Source organism: Chroicocephalus ridibundus, chromosome 9 (assembly GCF_963924245.1).
Source record: "Chroicocephalus ridibundus chromosome 9, bChrRid1.1, whole genome shotgun sequence".
In the NCBI taxonomy this organism is placed as follows: Eukaryota; Metazoa; Chordata; class Aves; order Charadriiformes; family Laridae; genus Chroicocephalus; species Chroicocephalus ridibundus.
Window position 1 is genome coordinate 48907537 of NC_086292.1, and position 18455 is coordinate 48925991.

At 41.7% G+C, this 18455-nt stretch overlaps 1 long non-coding RNA gene across 12 annotated transcripts in view; it reads left to right on the plus strand.

The window, feature by feature from the left end:
- The first annotated feature begins 130 nt into the window (after positions 1 to 130).
- LOC134520882 (uncharacterized) overlaps positions 131 to 18455 on the plus strand; it is a 33608-nt gene continuing 15283 nt past the window's right edge. For 5 of the 12 annotated variants that reach the window (XR_010072568.1, XR_010072564.1, XR_010072569.1 and 2 more), the window contains exons 1-4: positions 207 to 347; positions 1307 to 1435; positions 1698 to 1772; positions 2438 to 2661. This is a non-coding gene — a long non-coding RNA (uncharacterized LOC134520882). Of the gene's footprint in view, positions 348 to 1306; positions 1436 to 1697; positions 1773 to 2437; positions 2662 to 7187; positions 8207 to 8233; positions 8408 to 15612; positions 16452 to 18455 lie in introns of those variants that run through there. The other 7 variants (XR_010072571.1, XR_010072570.1, XR_010072573.1 and 4 more) reach the window with 6 other exon arrangements.

An 18455-nucleotide genomic window follows, 5' to 3' on the forward strand; every position in this document is an offset into this window, starting at 1 on the left:
CCTGATTGACGGCCTTGCCCGCCAACCGCCGCGCCGCAGCGACGGGCCGCAGCCAATGGGGCGGGCGAGGGGCGGTGGAAGCCAATGGGGGAGCGGCGAAGCCGGCCAGAGGGACAGCCCGGCTGGGAGCGGAGGATCATTCCGTGCTGGTGGCTGATGGGGAAGGAGCGGCGGCGGCTCCGTGGTGGGGATGGGGCGCGCTCTGCCTTTTTTGCCCCCCCACACGCCGCGCTCCGCTTCCCCCCCTGCCTGCCGGATCCTGGGGGAGGCGCCGAGGCGCGGGGCGGGGAGCGGCCCTAGAGCCGGAGCCGCCCGGGCAGGGGCGCGCAGCCAGGAGGGAGGGAAAGGTGCGGAGCGGGGCGGCGGAGCGCGAGGAATGGCGCGCGGGGGGGCGGGGAAGAGCGCGAGGCGGGCGGGCCGAGCGGCGCGCGGGGGAGGGGCGGCCATCGCCTCAGCGGCGGCGGCGGCGGCCGGGAGGGGAGGCCGGGCCGGGCCGCCCTGCTCCGCCGGGGCCCTGCCCGCCCTCCGCCAGGTCCCTGGGGCAGGGCCCCGGCGGGCGGGGCCCGCAGGGTGTCGGTGCCGCTTGTGCCGGGCGGAGGGCGGTTGGTCAGCGCGGGGTGTTGGCGCTCGGGCTCGCCTCTCTCTGGGTGAAGGGGCTGCTGAGGGCTCAGGGCAGAGAGGGGGAGGACTGCGAGGCGTTGATTGTGCAAAGAAATCCCGGGTCGGTCGATTCCTTCTCTGGAAAGCTGCTTTTGGAGATGCTTGTAGCTGCTCTGGGTGGAAGTGTCGCCAGAAGCCTTGCAGCCTCTCGGGAGCCTGCTTTTGCCGTTACTCAAGTCCAGTTGTTGGATGAAGTGGTGGGGCAGGGTCTGTGTTGCCAGCCGGGGGTATATTCTCCTGCATCTTTTGCCGGGCAGGCTTCTGAAACGAGGTGCCAGATATGTCCTGGTAGGGCTTGCTCTCTGCATCAGGTATTGGATCCACTAGTGTTCTGACGGTGGCGAAACCCCGCACTTGCTTGTCTCCATGTGCTTGTGACTGGTTTTATCAAACGTAGGGGGCCTTTTTCATTGGCCTTAGATGATAGGTGAAATGTGCTTCATTCGCTTAGTGAGATTCCAGCTTCTCCCTTTGTGCAGGGTCACTGGAGTTTCGGTGGACTTGTTAACCTTGCCTTCACCTCAGGTGATTGAAAAAGACAGGGCTGTAAAAATCCCTAGGAGGTGCTTGAAGCATTTGATAGTCACTATCAACAAAAAGATGAGAACTGCTGGAAAACTGTCTGTCTTGTCAAAATATTTTGCAGCGCAGGATGGCGATACTTTTTTACCTGTGTTGCCTGCGGAAAAACTGTAATGAATGCAGTTGACAACTAAGCACGAGTTCTGTGAGAGCGTGTGAGCTGAGAGAAAGGTCAAGCTGGATCCAGGTTAAGGTAAAAAGTGTAACTTACAGTATGGTACCGCTAGTATTCTGTGACAAGTTCTTATTTTTGTGATGGTTTAGGGCCTCGTCATGATTTATCTGTCAGAGCTCTGGCATTTCAGTTTTGTCATTTTATTTATTGTTCTGTGGCACTGGTTTCAATGTAATAGAAGTGACTGCAGTAGATTTAGGATATAAACTTTATAAAGCGTTTAGGACTTTCGGATTAGGGTGATTTTTATTTTAGCTCTGTTTTAAATTCTCCTTTACAGGTATGAACGAAGGTGGCCCCTGGGCTGAGGCTTCACAAAGGAGGGTTTGATCTGGAGTTTGTTTTCGTGGCACAGGTGAAGACCTTTGGAAAAGAACTTTTATCATGGAAACAAAGTGTCTATAAGTATTAACTAAACCAACATAATATTTTTTTAAAAAATGTTTCTGAGAATACAGAGATACTTTTTCCTTTGTTATCTCAGAAGAAAGAATGTGTTGTGTGTTCCAATTATATAAAGTTGTATAAAATGCCCCCCTCCAAAGTATTGGACAAAACTTATTCAAAGTTCAAAACCAAAATGAAGTGTTTAAAACTGTTGGTTTCCCCTCTGCCCTGCTCATATGCACGCTGTGTGTATTGCAGGGGTTTGAGAAGTCTTGAGAACTGTTTGGAGAACTAAAAATGAATGGGGATGTTCCGCAGGCCAAATATCTAAGTGTCCTATCACAACAGTAAATAAATTTTAAATAACATCTTTGCAGAGTACAACTTTTCTTAAACAAACAGCAACAAAAAAAATCTGGTCACTGGACTGACTGATAATACTTTTAGGATATGAAAAAAGTAAATCAGCTTTAAAAATGCATTATGATTATGCCATTTAAACTAAGGATCCGGTTTTGTTCTCTTTGTAATAGAGGAAGCAACTGTTACATTCTGATGAAGAAATACTTAGTTGAGGAATTTTTATTACACGTTGAATACACAATGAATAAAGCTGTCAACTACCTGTTATAGGTGTCATTGATTAGAAATACTGCCTACTGACACAGTGTTTGGAATCCTGTCTTGTCGGAGTCCTTAATGGAGTGGAGCAGCAAAAGCGGTCTGAGCACTGCTTACGATGGTGGGAAACTGCTCTGTAGGATCCCTGGTCAGTCTCCTATTGGAAGATCAAAATATTCTCCATTCTTATCTCTGTGTTCTGGGTTTTAAAGCTCAAGTACAAAGAAGTTAATATTGTGAGTAATCGCTACAGTTAATCTTTGATTTTTGTGCATCGTTCATATAGTTGTCCAATTTCTTCATTGCTCACAGTAACCTGTTGTTAACTATACAAAAAGGAAATTATAAATATTATAAATACAGGTTGAAGCTGATCGCATGTCAGAATCCTGAGCCAGAACTAAAATACTGAAAACACTCACTATAGAAACTCTTCTGTTATTGCTGAGCCTGAGTTAGGTTTTCATGCGCTTCTGTATGATTATCTTTAAAGTATTTTCTGCTCTATCCTTAAAAATCATTTAACGTAACTGCAGTTTGGTCAATTAGGTGATGTCATCCACAGTTTATATTTTGTTGTTGATGGTTCTCCATGTTTCATTTCTTTCCTTTTTTTTTTTTTACATGAATGCCGCAGCCTTACATTAATACCAGTTTCATATGAAGGGCTCCTATACATTAAGCACGTGCATCATGTGTGAAATCCTACTGTGTTCTATGTCTGTAAAATTGCTGGGTAGCCGAGCATTTGCTGAAATGAGCTTCTGATTGTTTTTTGTGGCTTATAATACTCCTTTGTAGATCTGCTGGTATCTTGTTTGTCCCTCCTTCATCTAGACAATGCATTCCTTCATGTTTTGTGTAACATCTTCTTCTGTGTATGTAGATACGGTAGCTGGAAAGAGAAAATTCTGTTCTTAAATTGTCCCTCTTCCTGCCCTTAACTTCCCCATGCCCCAGTATAACTGGAGTGTTGGTCATTAAGGGGAATTGAACAGTATTGGTTGATGATATCTGTGAATTCTGGGGAAAAGGGACAAAAATGAGCATTGGGAAACTATGTAAATTTTCTGTCAATACAAATTTATGCTTTGAGACCCTTAAGATCAATAGGGGAGTACTATAGGCAGAATAAAAAAAATAAAAAAAAAAAAAAAAGAGCTCAAGATGTTGGATGAATAAGCTCTGGAGCTTACTACCGTTTTAAGAGGCTTGGATGCTGGTGCTGTGCCTTCTGTCTGTTGTTCATTTGTTTAAATCTCTCCCAGGAGTGTTTAGCAAGGTGTAAACTGAGTGGTCAAGTCTAAACCCAGAAGGGCTCTTGTCTGCTGTTACTTGCTCATTTTTAAAATGTAATCAGTCCTTTGAGGGATTTGGGCGAGTTCAAAACAATATGTTTTTCAGTGCTTGCTTCCGGGACCGTTGTATAATTGCTATGGCTTACGAGTGATTCCCATTGGTTTCTGCATTAATTGCTTGCAAATAATCCACATCTGTGTCACAATATTCTGTATTCTAGCAGTGTTTCACATAAGAGGTTGATACTCAGAAGCTCAGACGAGAAATGAAGGAAAGTTATTTAAAGCAATGTATGGAATGGGAAGCAGCTGTTTTAAGTTAGCAAATTAGGAGAAGAGGTGAATGCTTCTGGTATATCAAAACTGGCTTTTTTTCCCAGAGTTAAGTGTAGGATGTTGTTTCCATTTTTATTTGCACAGTATGAGGCATACCAGTGGAGCCTAGAAATTCATAATTAACAAAACAAGGGAAGAAATTAAGTTTCACGTGTTTTTGCTGGTCTATGGGAATAGACTGATCGACGTTTACACGCATAAACCTTCCATAACTTGTACACTAGTTTTTAAAATAGTTTACATAGATTTCTACAAGTCTTTTGCAGTATGCCACACCTCACCCCCTTTTCTGTTTGTCAAATATGTTTTTTTATTTCCTGCTGAAACTGGTTGTCGTAGTTGGTGCACTTTTAAGACAGGGTTTAGATGAGTTTTGGAGGTTTTGATTGTTGGGGATTTTTTTGTTTGTTTTTTAACCAGGAGATGCACTGTGTATTGTCTCTTTTTGTGAAAAGGATACTTAAGAATATTCGTGAAGTTTATTCTTTGGTGTTTTAGCTAACCAGGCAATTCGTCACATAAAATGGAGCTTTCTTCATATTTCTTCTCTGAAGCATTAATCATTTTATTATGAAGGTAGAATGACATCATTAAAAATAAGTGCTTTTTATGGCTTTGATACTTCATTTTACTGTACAGGATTTAACAAATGAAAAATAATTGTTCAGTTAGTTCCAGTGGCTTATAGTATTTTGTACTTACATTGTAACTGAATATTCAGCCATTCTTACTGCTGTTGGTCTTCCTTTTACAGGCTGTTCTGTCCATCATCAAATTGTATAAAATCTCATGAATTGGACATTGTAAACCAGAAATACTAGGGATTTGCTTAATTGCTAGATAGACCTTCAGGATAATTTGGGGGAAAAATATATGTATAATGTGAAAGTGAAAAAATCCAAAATTGAAGACGTAGCATAACTTTGAATTCAAATGAGCAGGCCATGTGGCTTTCCTGAGTAGTTTGTAGAGAATCAAAATACAATAACTTGTTAGACGTGTGATGGGAGGGAGGGTGGGAAATCAGCATTATTTTTTATTATTTTTTTTTTAGCCTGTCATAAATCTGTGAGTAGGTCAACACACAAGTAGGAAAAGAGGAAAAGAAGTTTAGAGATTCTTGCAAAACTCCTGATACAGTTCCTTTAAAAAAAAAAAAGCTGTTAAACTCAGCTGTGGTATGGCAAAATAAAACACCAAATCAGAAGTAGGAAAGAAAAATGACAATTTTTAGTACAAAAAGTTTAAAAAGTTTTACATACCAGCATTCAAAGCTAAAAACATGTGTTGATGTGTTTTTGTAACTTATGTGGAAAATAGAGCGAATGATGATGTCGAAACAAAACTGTATAATATGAAGTTTATTGAAAAGAGTTTGCAGGACTGGTTTAGCTGTTCCTGAGGATGATAAAAGACATTTGGAGGAGACTCTAATTAAAATAGAAAAATCAGAGATTCTTGTCAAATCTCAGTGTTGGGATAAATTAGAAGGGTGTTTTTTGTCTTGTCTGGTTGGTGGTTGTTTTTTATAGCAGTTTTTCTGAGTTACTCAAATCAACAAGAACATGATTTTTTACGATCCCTGCACACCAGCAGTGTGAACGTAGTTGAAAGTACAGCAGCCTTACTGTTCCACTAGAACTTAAAGAAAACTTTTGGGAGTATTTGACTAGTTATGCTCTTTTCCTAGTTAAAAAAAAAAAAGGAAATGTAGTTTTTATACTTTACAGAATGATTAGGTTTTGATTTAGCAGAAGTGCTTCAGAAGAACGGAGTGCATTTTTTTTTCTTACAAGAAGAAGCACCTGCTGTAGAAAGACCGTATCGTATGCAACTTGCTGCAGTGGATGTGGGAGCTTTCCAGTCTGATAGTTTCAGTAGTGAAGATGAAAGCGAGGACAGTTCTTGGGCAGGGGATTTCAAGAGGAATGTGATTCATGGGACATAGTTACTAGCGTAATTACCAGTGCAGCTGCCGTAGTAACTTCTGCCAGTACTAAAAAAAATCTGTCATGTCCAGTGCTCTGTTGGTTGTAGCGTAAGTGATAAAGATGGGAGCAGCAGAAGTGTAATACCTTGTCCCACTTACCAACTTCAGACCAATGTACGTGGATGGAGCTATTTCTGCTAGGTTTCAAACTGACACCAAAGCTTCACAGGATTTCCTAAAGCGTTTAGGCTGAGCTAAAATTTTGGAATTGGACATGGTAAGATTTTGTTTTGTGTTTTCTGTAAATAATAGTGAAAGGGCAGGGGTTCAGAGGGACTGACTTACTCTGATAATGAGTAAAACCTGTTGAATTCAGGTAAGAAAAAAATCCCAACCCTTAAATATTTTGCACTTCTCTTTTTGCACTTTGGTTAACAAGGTTTTATTTCAGTAATAAATTAATTTGCTTCAGTATTGTAATAAATGGGACTTTCCTGTTTCTCACCATGCTAATACTTTCTATTTGCCATTCCTTAAACTGTAGGTCAGACTTTTCATTTGTTAATATTTGTTTCCAGTTAGCTTGAATGGAATACTTCAGATTTGATCCAAAATGGAATTTGGAGTTAGGAGCTCTTGAAAAATTTGGGAGCACAAGGGATAAGCAGTGTTCTGCTAGACCCAGACTTCCGTTTAATATAAATTTCTAGTTCAAATGAAAAGAATCTTTTACTGGGAATGGGGAACTTCTGAAATGCTAACCCCAAAACCTCTCACTAACGTGTGTCATCAAAACTCAGTTGTCTAGCACTCAATAAGTGCAATTTCCATTTAAAATTCTTAAAGTGAATTGCCAAAGGTCATGCATCACTCTGCTGTCACGGATGGGTCAGGAATTCAGGAACTTTGATTTTTACAGTCAGCGCAGTCTATTTAACTGCCTGGCCCCAACATCTGCATTAGCAGATCACCAAATTTCATCTGTGCAATACATATAATTATTGTCCTATTTAAGAGAGTACTTAGCTTCCTTCCTAGCTGTTCTGAGTATCAATAACACATATGTACACACACGCAGCCTTCCTAACTTCATTCAGTCTTCCTTATCCTCTTCAAAGAATTGCCAGGTTTGCTCTTCTCAACCTCTCATCTGCCTGCTGTTTCACTTTTGTCATTTCCACCTCCTGTTTCTTAACAGCCTGCCTCCTACGGCTTGTTTGGCATTCTTGAGCAAAGGCTTTTGTGGCTTGATTCAGGGAAGAGGTAAAGAAGGAATCAGAAGTTCCAATATACAAAGGTATCACAAGATTGTTAGTGATTTCATGGAAATGTTCTCTAAGCATCCTTGGCTCTTACCCCTGCTGACTGCTATGGCACAACTCCTACAGACTTAAATTCGGCACCATGTGAGTCCGATAGTATTCCTACTATAGGATTGAACTCTGCTGTAGGGCAAGAGACTCCCTCTACTCCCAGGCACCTCCTGGCTGCAAACAGAGCCACAGTGAGCAGTGTAGTTCTGTAGCTGACACGTCTGGCATGTGTATGTATGTACTGGGGCTCAGCCCTAATGCAGTGACCTCTTTTGTGGCAGTTACAGTGTATATTTTCTTCGTCATAGATGGCTATCAGTTTATGGAATGAGAGTAGCATTGCACTTTTGAAAATACCATTAAAAATTAAGATTCTCTACAAACTTATTTTGCCTGAAAGTTGTGTTGGTTTTTGTTGGGTTTTATGTTGGTGTTTTGGTTTTTTGGTTTGTTTTTTTTTTTTTTTAACAATGAAACCCCCAAGCCTGAATATTGTAATTTAATCCTTTTTCTGTGCCATCTTCGAACGTCTTTCCAGTATGGAAAGCAGGCTGAACACTGGTTGTTTTGTGTTGTTGTTTTTTTTTTTTTTTTAATTTAATCTCCTTTAAAGCCAATGAAACAAAAATAGTTCTAGTTCTAAAATGAAGACTACAGTTTCAGGTGGTGTAAAAGGAGATCAGCTCATCCCAGAGCGTTTTTGGTTTTTTTCCTCAACAATTAGGTCTTCACAGTTTCTGAAGTAGGTTAACAAATAGAGTTTAATAATCCTTTAGTTTCTCTGCTTTTCTTTGTGTCTTGTTAATTTTTCTGCCTAATGTAAAGGTATGGTACATTGTACATCCATCATTTCTGTTTTCCCAATTACATAAATAATTCCCTTGTTAAACTCAATCACGGGTGACAATAGGATATGTAACTCCTGTTTCAGCCAGCGCTCTGAAAGAGGATTTTGCAATTCTTATATTGGTTCAAAAACTCATTGAGCCAGAGACAAATCCAGCCAATGGACCGGTAACTATGAAGACTCACAGACTCATTCATATCTATGAATAATATCCATGACATGTACAAACTAGGAGGAAGACTCACATCTGTTTTATAGGTGGGTAAACTGAGCTGAGGTAAGTGATGTGAACATCATGTGGGAAATCCAGATGGATCAGAAGTTCTAAATCTTGACTGATAATAGAGTTACCCTTCTTCTCCACCCAAAAGTACTTGGTGCTCCTTAGATATGCAGGCTGGTCTTCAAGTGTGTGGTGTGTCTCCTGTCATTTTTTTATGCCCAGTTATAAAAATAAATGGAGCTACTTTTGCGACACAGGAAAAAAAGCAAAAGTTAATTTATCAAGTTGAAGACTTGACTTGTGCTAGGATGGGTGGCTACTTTGTTCAGAGACAGAACGAAGGGGGAAGGAAGCAAATTCTGCAGCGTAAAAGTTATTATCAAAACCAAATTAATTTTAAAGATAAAGTAGATGAGCCTTTTTAGAAAGTTAGAAAGGATGATTTTTGTGTGTCCACACCGTTGTTGCCTTTAGAGTGGAAGTGACGTACTGGAATAAGCATAATGATTTGGTGCTGAATAGGAGGTTGAGCGCACACTGGATGTGGTGGCCTGGCTCGTAGAGTTAACGGAATTGTTGCCATTGGCTTTGTGAGCGCTTTGGTTTTGGCTCGTAAGCCGCTTACAGCTCCTCTTCTGCAGTGAGAATAAAGAACAATCAGCAAGTTTGTACAGAAGCTTCTGGTAGACATCAGCCGTGAGATCTAGCCTGGCATTTAATTAAAATTTAATTAAATAAATGTTTTTATGGAAATAATGGGAATCCTAATCCTCTTGTGGCCATGTTGTGGTGTTCTCCCTCCTAGGTGGGCATGGAGTTTCTGGGTGGCAAAAGCAGGAGTTTTACAAGTAGTCTATGCACTCTGTCCTGTAAAGCTGTAATTTGAGTACGTTCTGCGTCTGCTAACACAATAGTAGCTACAGGGGTGAAGCAGGACTTGGATAAGTAACATTCAGTTTTGCTCCAGTAGTCAGCAGAGAGAGGGTCCCTACCTCCTTCCTCGTGGGAAGAGGACTCTCAAACACAGGCAGTGCTTTTTACAGCGCCCTGGTAAATGGAGGCTTCTACCGAAAGATAAAACTGGGTATGTTGCTCCAGTGAAATACATTACGCGTTTGTTATTCTCTGGGTAACAGCCAAATCATTTGTTGTCCCTCCACACACACACACTTCCATTTATAAAGGAAGTCTTCAGTCTTTTGAATGTCATACAAAACTGTTCAAACCCAGACTTGAGCAATTGAAATTCAATTAGTTCAATCAGAGCAATTCAATTGACACAGCTGAGTTCTGTGATCCGAACAAAAGATTTTGCTTTAATTGTGTAGGAATATATAAATGGTGATGTGATTGTCTTGTTCCCGGCCCTCCAGAAAGTTGTAATGCATTTTAAAGTTTAGTGGTGTACGCCCCATTTTGCTGCTTGAGGTTTATGTGGTGCCTCAGCCTTTCATAAAACCGCAGGTGAAAACAGTCCCCTGGAAAACAAGAAAGTGTTGGTGTTTTCTGTGGGCAAGCCTGCTCAGCGTTGGGGGTTAACATGTACCATTATGACTAAATTCGGTAAATGGCTGTCATCCATTCTGCCTTGAAACATCCATTCGCAGGATGGTAAATCATTTGAGGTTGCGATTCACGGCTCAACTGTAGTGATGTTCAACTCAAATCTGAAGTTTATCTCAGAGGAGAAGAGGTTATGATGTCTGCTTTTGTTAAATCTATTTACGCTGCTCAGTCTACAACATACAATGGAGTGCAAAGCCAACATAAACACGTTTATTCCTAGAAGCAGAAATTTCCTTGATTGTTTGCCTCTGCCACCAGCAGTTGTGCTTTTGGACTTTGCTTTTCCCATGGCATCTGTGGCTGGTTGCCAGCGTTTCTTTTCTCACCATCCTAGATGCTTCCTTACTACGTCACATTTACTTTTCTGGATGTAAGCAAAGACCACAGTCACCGTCTTGCTTCCTCCGTGCCTGACTTTGCACAAGCATGCAACCAGTGGTCATACCAGAGTTGTGGTGTTACCTAGTTCTGTTTTCTCTCACAATCTACAATTTCATTTTGTCTTTCTGAAAGTGTCTCTGTATGTGAGGCGTCAGCTTAAGCATCACGCAGTTGAACTGGAGATTCCCTATCTCTGCCAGCCTTCCTTCACTGTTTTAGTCATGGAAGAAGAAGCAGCCTTATTTGTTTATGCAAATTAAAATTGAGCATCATCTCTGAAATAAGATTTTTCTCCAGTTCTCAGTAGGGTTGTCTAAACTTCCACATTTCTTTCTACATGAAATCTTAAATGATGATGTCCTTGGCCATCTGCATGTGGAGAACTTGCACAACGTCTCACTATCTGATTAATCACTCCTTCCAATATTGTTTTCTCTAAGTTGACAAATTTCATCATGTTGCATCCACGCAGAGTGATGCTGTGGAGGGCATCGTACAGGATAGTGGTTTGGTATTTCATCTTCTCGCTTTCCAGAGGAAGTATTTTTCCTTATCTTGGATCCCACACAGCCTTGTTTCTCATCGCCTCACCTTAGTCAGCCACCAGTTTTGCTTGATGCAGTGTGCCAGCCTGCATTGTCTGCCAGTTGCATTTAAAACCCTTATTTTCATACAAGGAGGAGTATCCCATAAACAACCCCTTCTCCTGAACAGCCCTTAATTTTCCTTTACTATGATGACTGCAAAAGTCCTCGGACTTATTTGTTGATGTGCTGTTGGGGCTATCAGTGCTCTTTTGCTGTTTGCCTGGGCCTCCCAACCTGTCTATTCTACTGTTGCCTCTTATTTCTTTTTTGTGCCCATTGTGGAATTTCTGTCACATGTTTGTCCTATCCCAGGACTCCTCATGAGTCAGTGGCTAGACTTCATAGATATTATAGTAAAACAAATAAATAATGATAGAATATGCAATAATCAAATGTTGAGCCGAGCGTGGAAGGCCATCTAGGCCATACTTCCTTTCAGGGCAGGGTCAGCTAAACATCACTTTCTTCCTAACAGATGTTTATATGGGCTGCTCTTGGAGGTAAGTAATGCTGAAATTTCTGCTTCCCAGTAATTTGCTCTGCTACCTTGCCATCCTTGCTGGTCATAACGTCTAACCTGAACCTTCCTTGTTACAGTATAAGCCCATTTCTTCTCATACAGGTTGTGAACAGGAAAAAGGTTTGGTGGTTTGGTTTTTTTTAACACTTTATTTAAAGTACTTACAGACTTTACGGTCTTTTTGTTAGACCAGCTTCCTCTGTTTCTTCAGCCCTTCCTTGTAGGTTGTTTGCTGAACATCTGATCGTTCTCACTGCTTTTGTGTATACAGTCTGTATTGGGTACACCCCTTTCTTAAGGCACAACATTCCAAAGGTGGGTGCTGTACTCCAGCTGAGACCTGGGTTATATTTGTCTTTGATCCTCATAAAGTGCAGCACTACTGTCCAAATAAATAAACGCTGTTGACTCATGTTCACCTTGTAATTTCTCTGCAACCATTACATTCTTTTCTGTAGAGTTATTTAGCTCATTCTTTCCATCCAGTATTTATGTGATTCAAATGGCAGTAATAATAAGTAGCTGCAGTGGTCAATATGTCAATGAAAAACTATTTCTAGAGGGAAGTGTGATCAGTGCGAGGAAGTTGCGTGGCCTTGAACTGGAAACAGAACTGGAAAAGATGCTGAAGCTGTTAAAAAGTGGATATAAGCCATCTCATTTTTTATGGTGATTTGGCAGCATCCTTGTAGTCACAATAGCTGTTAGCTCAAATAGCTTTGCTTCTTTGATATTTATCCTTTAGGTATGTAGAGGGAGGGATTGTATCCCTTTTCAGCCTTTGTTTTGTGAAGTGCCTATATACTTGATGAGATCTGTTACAAAGATAGTCTTAGGTCTTCTTCTCTGGACTTGTTCTTTGCTAACAAGAACAATTATATTTTTAATAACTCTTCTGATCCATTTCATCCTGGGTGTCACAAGGCAAGAGATCCTGGTTTTATTTCTGAATCTTGAACCTTAGAGACAACATAAAGAAGCGTAAGTGTATCAGATGGTACTCGGAAGAGTGAGTCAATGGGCCAAGTGGCTGATCGTGCATCCTTCCCATCCACGCAGTCCCAGAGTGCTGCAAAGGCTGAGGAGCAAACTCTGCCAATACTGGACCCAGCAAAATCTTACAAGGATTTTCAGACTGAAAAAAATGCCAGAATAGACAGAAAAGATGTGGGTAGTAAAAGAGAGGAAGGATTTCTTGTTGTCAGTCACTATCCTTATTGAGTGCGGTACTACTACTCTAGACCTTGGAAAATAACACGTTATTTTCTTCTAAATATGACAAAAGCAAAACCTAGGACTAAGTGGTGGATATGGAATATAACCAAAAGGATTTGTCATCTGCTAAGTATAAAAAGACTTCACTTCAAAAACAAACAGGGTGGCTAGGCCCTATATGTTTGTTTTTCTTCATATGGATCACGAATTCCCATTTCTGTTTAAGCTAAATTTGCGTTTGGGTAAATGGAAGTGCTTTTCCTTTACAGAAATGCTATTACAAAAATAGCAAGTGATTTAATAAAAAGAGCTTCACAGAATATTCACAGTTCACCCTCTTGCGTGCTAGAGTTCAGCGTTGTACAAACAGGATCAGAAATTCTTTGCTTACCTAGCAGCAAACGGGCTGCTTAGTCAGATACGCAAAGCACCCTGTTGAGCATACAATGCTGAAATAAAGTTTTGATAATTTAGCCGCCTTCTATAGTGTCATTTGTTGCGGGGTCAGACTTTGCAGATAATAGCTACACAAAGCGCCTCAGCATGCTGTGTGTCTTCTGAATGAAGCTCAAAGCACAGATCTTTACGCTGGAATGTGTGCTTGGAGATGAGCTAGGGAAATAGTCAGGGGCTCTGAATGTTGTTACTGCTTATGCGCTGCATTATTCTTTTTGAAAATTCCCAGAGCTTGCGATATGTTGTGTATATTTAAAAGCCCCATGAGGGGAGGAATAAAATACGTTCTTCTTCTTTCCTCCATACTTCATGAATAGCTTCTTTCTTGAAAACACAAAATGATACAACCTTGTTTATTTTGTTACGTCTGCTTCTGCTGTTTTTACAGTAATCTTAAAAATGTACTCTTTCTGTCATTGTTCCTTAAATATTTGCTTTCCTATCTCAGCCTCATGAGTGGAAAACCATGGGAAATGGATGTTTGTGGTTTATTCATGTTTTCAGTTCTTCTGGAAGTTGAGAGTTCTAGAAATCACTGCAGTATGGGCAAAACAAGTAGACCTGCATTTTCAAATCTTGTTTCTGTGTGTAGAAAGTCTGTGGCCACCCTCTTTTTTTTTTTTTTTTTTTTTTCTGAGGCAGTTCCGCAGGTCAGTCAGGCATTCAAAGCTCCAATTAATTTGTGTGAAAATAAGATTAAAAAAAAAAATAAAAATCAGTTGGCAGTTGTGAGCTATCTTACTACAAGCATCAGAACACGCAGAATGCCAGCTAGCATGAATTAGAGTGTGTGCCTATAAAGAAAGGCGCGCGTTCATCTGAGGAAATAGGTAGACTTATAGGTTGAGATTCTGAAAATACGGCAGGGCTGCAGGACGTGTGCAGGGATGCAGAGCTGCATGCCAAATGTATCTGCTCCCTTGCAATGACCATCCGTGCAAATCGAGCTTTTGGGGATGCAGAGGAGCTATACTTGTTTTACTGGGCATATATCTAATTTGCACACAAGCTCGTGACAAGCAATAATGGAAATCAGAAGTCAAATTACTGGAGTGTTTTGTATTAATTAGTATGTTTGTGAACTTTTAAAACACTCTGATATACTTGGTCATACATATTTGAAGGTACATACATCTCTGCGTACAGGTTACTAAAGGTAAGTTCTGGTACCAGGAAAAGTACAAGGACAGTAAAATGATACAAACAAGTCACCTTTGTTTTTTTTGTTCTGTGAGGTAAAATGGAGGGATTCTGATCTATTATTTACTAGCTAGAGGTGAATACGGAAGGTGGCTTTTTGTTCCTCTAAAATGAACAGTGGCTCATCAACTTCTGGCTTTCACACGCACCAGCAAAATATCTTCCCCTTGATTTAATCTTCAGCTTGTTCCAGCTTTCCACCTTCCTTCTGTCAGTGCTCGCGATATGTCTTTACTCAGCATCTCTGAATGCAAGGGAGACACGGGTGGAGCTTAAACCTAGGGGTAGCAAATGAATTTAAGCAGAGGAAGATAGTACTTGAATTATTTATTTACTTATTTATTTATTTTTCTACAAAAGGCTTCTATCACAAATTGACTTTATAATCATAGGGCAATGTTGTACTCTCCAGAAATGCCTAAACTCCACCCCAAAAAAAGTCCACGATGAAGAAGGGACGGGAGTATAGAAGTACATATAGAAAGCATGTTTTGCCTTTTTTGTTGTTTTGGGTTTTTTGGTTTTGTTTGTTTGGGGTTTTTTTGATAAAGGGTATCCTTTAGATTCCTGCCAAAGGGTCCTATTACTGAATCCTGTACATTAAACTCATCAAGTGTTTTAATTAAAAAGTGTAGGCACTGCTCTTACGTCTTGATGAGATGCACACATGTATTGTTCCCTTGGTCGAGAACCATTTCCTTTACTCGGTTCTGGCCGCCTCTTCCCGGGGCCTAATCCTGCTTTGACAGAATGCCCCTGCGGCTGACTCGAGGCCTGACTGAGGGTGGGAACCCACAGATTTGGAGAACAGTTGCACAGCTGATCACATGTACAGAAAGCCAGTGCTTTTAATTGATGGTTAAAGTGTTGAAATTGGGGAAGAAGTGCTCTTGATCTTTAGTATTGCTGTCCTCTTTGATCTCCTTGGCAATCCCTCTGTTTAGGCAAGAAGATCCTTAGTGTTTTATTGAGGTTTTGATACAGGCAGGTCCACCTCACCGCAGTGATTAGGTGGATCTGCCCTGCCCTCTTATAATTTTACAGTTTCTTTCTTTGGCGATTCTTTGATCTCCAATCTGAGATGTCATCACATCTCGGATCCCTGGAAGATGCCATTGTTTTCCAGGGTGTGCCTCCTCTTGACAAATCAGTTCCCAGTGAGCTATAGTTCAGTGGGGTAATCCTGAAGTCAGATAGTCCCCCATTGCTAGCCTATACCAGCACTTTTTAGGGATTTCCATCCTACCTGGAGAGTAGAAGACAACAGGATAAGGAAAAGCCCAGGTCTGCATTTTGACAGGTGCCGTTGTTTCAGCAGGAGACCAGTAACTGTTTGAGGATTTCCAGATTGTTTCGAAAGGAGGACTGGAATGAGCTGTGCCGGGGGAAGGTGGAGCAGAAGGAGCAGGGTCCATATCCTTGGTATTGCCATGACCAACACCGGACCATGTCATCTTCAGTTGCAGTAGGCTCACGAGCAAGTGAAGGTCTGTGAGCACAATAATGTATTGCGGAGTCTTTGTAAACAGGCTTCGAATGAACCAGGCCACCCCATTCAGAACCTCAAACAACGATAAGATGATTACTGATTAGGCAGACCAAGTGAAACAACCTGAACGTAATTGCGGTTGCACAGACCTGTGGAATCACGCTGCTCGGAAGGGGCTGCAACTGGGCTTCAGCCATAGCATTGCTCTTCTCCTTGCCTGCTCTCCCCAAGATAAGGGTTCACAAGAACCAAACCTTGAGGTAAGGAAAATGTGCTGCTGCTGTGAAACTAATACTAGGAAAGTGTTCAGGTGAGGGAGGTAGATCCCACTACCTGCTGGTTATTGGGGTCCAATAGTCTTTTTATTTCATAACTGAAATGGTAGGGAATGTCCTGTAATAGCGAGGAGCAGAGTAGAAGCCAGTTGCGTGTCTGGTGAAGCTGAGAGAAAGGACTGGGTTTGGGTTAACCTACCACTAGCTTGCCCTATGAAGCTTTTTTTTGATGGGATGAGCATACTTGCTTCTTATTTGTTCATTAATAGAACTGAATACATTTCAGCCTTTCTTTCAAGGTCGAAGAATGAACATTGAATGTGTATGTAGACAACAGCTTGTCTTTCAAACAGCAGCAATGAAGTGCCACAATGTTTTTAACCTTCCCATTTATTCCTGTTTCAATGTAAGTATATGTGACTTGGCTGTCCGCGTGGCTGTAACTTAGCACTGAAACGAAACCATTGCCAAATACACATGGTCAGATATTCCAAAAACAACAACAAAATAGTCTTCTCTGTGTGTGGATGACTGTGACTGTCTGGTGAGTGTCATCTGTGTTAAAGTGCTTTTAACTTGTTGCCCAACAAAAAATGTGTTATAGCAGCGCTTTTGTTAGCATTAACATTTTTCTGGCCATATCCACTACAGTTTCCAGGGTCTTATCTTACGTTTCGGGCTCTGGAATTCTGCATCTCTGGATTTCTAGAAACAGGTTGTTAATCTTTCACACGTTTAGTAAACATATATCCCAAAGCAGACTTTATTTTGTCTTTTGCCTAGGGGATATGTGCATAGAGTGCAGCATAAGTTTTGCTATCTATACTTGATTTAAGAATTGGAAGTAAATAATTAGGTAAAACCCTTAGTGCACACAAGTGTGCATAAAAGAAAGGTGTTTCTGGCTGTCTTTAAATTTAACATTTTATATAAATATATTCCTAAGGGTTTTGTAGTGAAATTTCTTTTTACGGTTTCCCCATGATTTGCAGATGTATTGTTCCTCAGCAAAAATATCTGGCGTGGCTATTTTCATAGAATCGTAGAATGGTTTGGGTTGGAAGGGACCGTAAAGCCCCCCCAGTGGCACCCCCTGCCCTGGGCAGGGACACCTCCCACCAGCCCAGGTTGCTCCGAGCCCCGTCCAACCTGGCCTTGAACCCCTCCAGGGATGGGGCAGCCACAGCTTCTCTGGGCAACCTGAGCCAGGGGCTCACTGCCCTCAGAGTGAAAAATTTCTTCCTGTTACTTCATCTAAATCTCTCCTCTTCCAGTTTAAAACAGTTAGCCCTCGTCCTATCATCACACGCCCTTGTGAAAAGTCCCTCTCCAGCTTTCTTGTAGACCCCGTTCAGATACTGGAAGGGCTATTAGGAACTGGAAGGGGCTCTGAGGTCTCCCCGGAGCCCTCTCTTCTCCAGGTTGAGCAACCCCAACTCTCTCTGCCTGGCTTCGTAAGAGAGGTGCTCCAGCCCTCTGAGCATCTTCGTGGTCCTCCTCTGGACTTGCTCCAAAAAGGTCCATGCCCTTCCTATGTTGGTGGCCCCAGCGCTGGAGGCAGCACTGCAGGGGGGTCTTCCCAGAGCAGAGCAGAGGGGCAGAATCCCCCCCTCGCCCTGCTGCCCACGCTGCTGGGGATGCAGCCAGGGTGCGGAGGGTTTCTGGGCTGCCAGTGCACATTATTGACTCACGTTGAGCTTCTTGCCCACCAACACCCCCAAGTCCTTCTCCTCAGGGCTGCTCTCTCCAGCCATTCTCCGCCCAGCCTGTATTTGTGTTTCAAAAGTAATATTATTTTGAATCGCCTTCTGCAAAGTTTACTGTTCCACTGATACTGATCTTCATCTGATACTAGATGCAAAAGATTTCAGAACGACAGGAATGACTAGCTCTAGCACTCAAATAGGAGCAAAAAGAGGAACAGAGTGATTGAGCAATATGTGTGGAACATTAAAAGTTTTCCAGATGTGGCTTTGTGGCCTCGTGTCCCCAAAAGGGGTTACCAGTATAGATCAGGTGTATGTAATACCTAAGGAAGCATTAATCAGCTCCTAGACTCCTCAGCAGGCTGTGAAACACTCTCAGGAACTGTCTGCCAAAGAATGCTGATGATCAAGTGATTCTTAACTTGCGTTTCATTGGGGAAAGGTGTTGTCAGTCAATATCTTGCCAAGCAAGTTTAATGGGGTGGAGATTCTGGGAAAACTGGTGGGACTGGAAGTAAGTAGTACTCTTCTAATATGAAAATTGAGTTAGGCTTCTGAATAAAAAGTGATTATTTGCCTAATTTCCCTTCAGATGTTCTAATATACACATGGGTCCAAAGCTAATTCTCTCACTATTTAATAGCTTTTTGCTGGTTCAGATGCAGACCTTAGAATTGGGGGGGTTGGG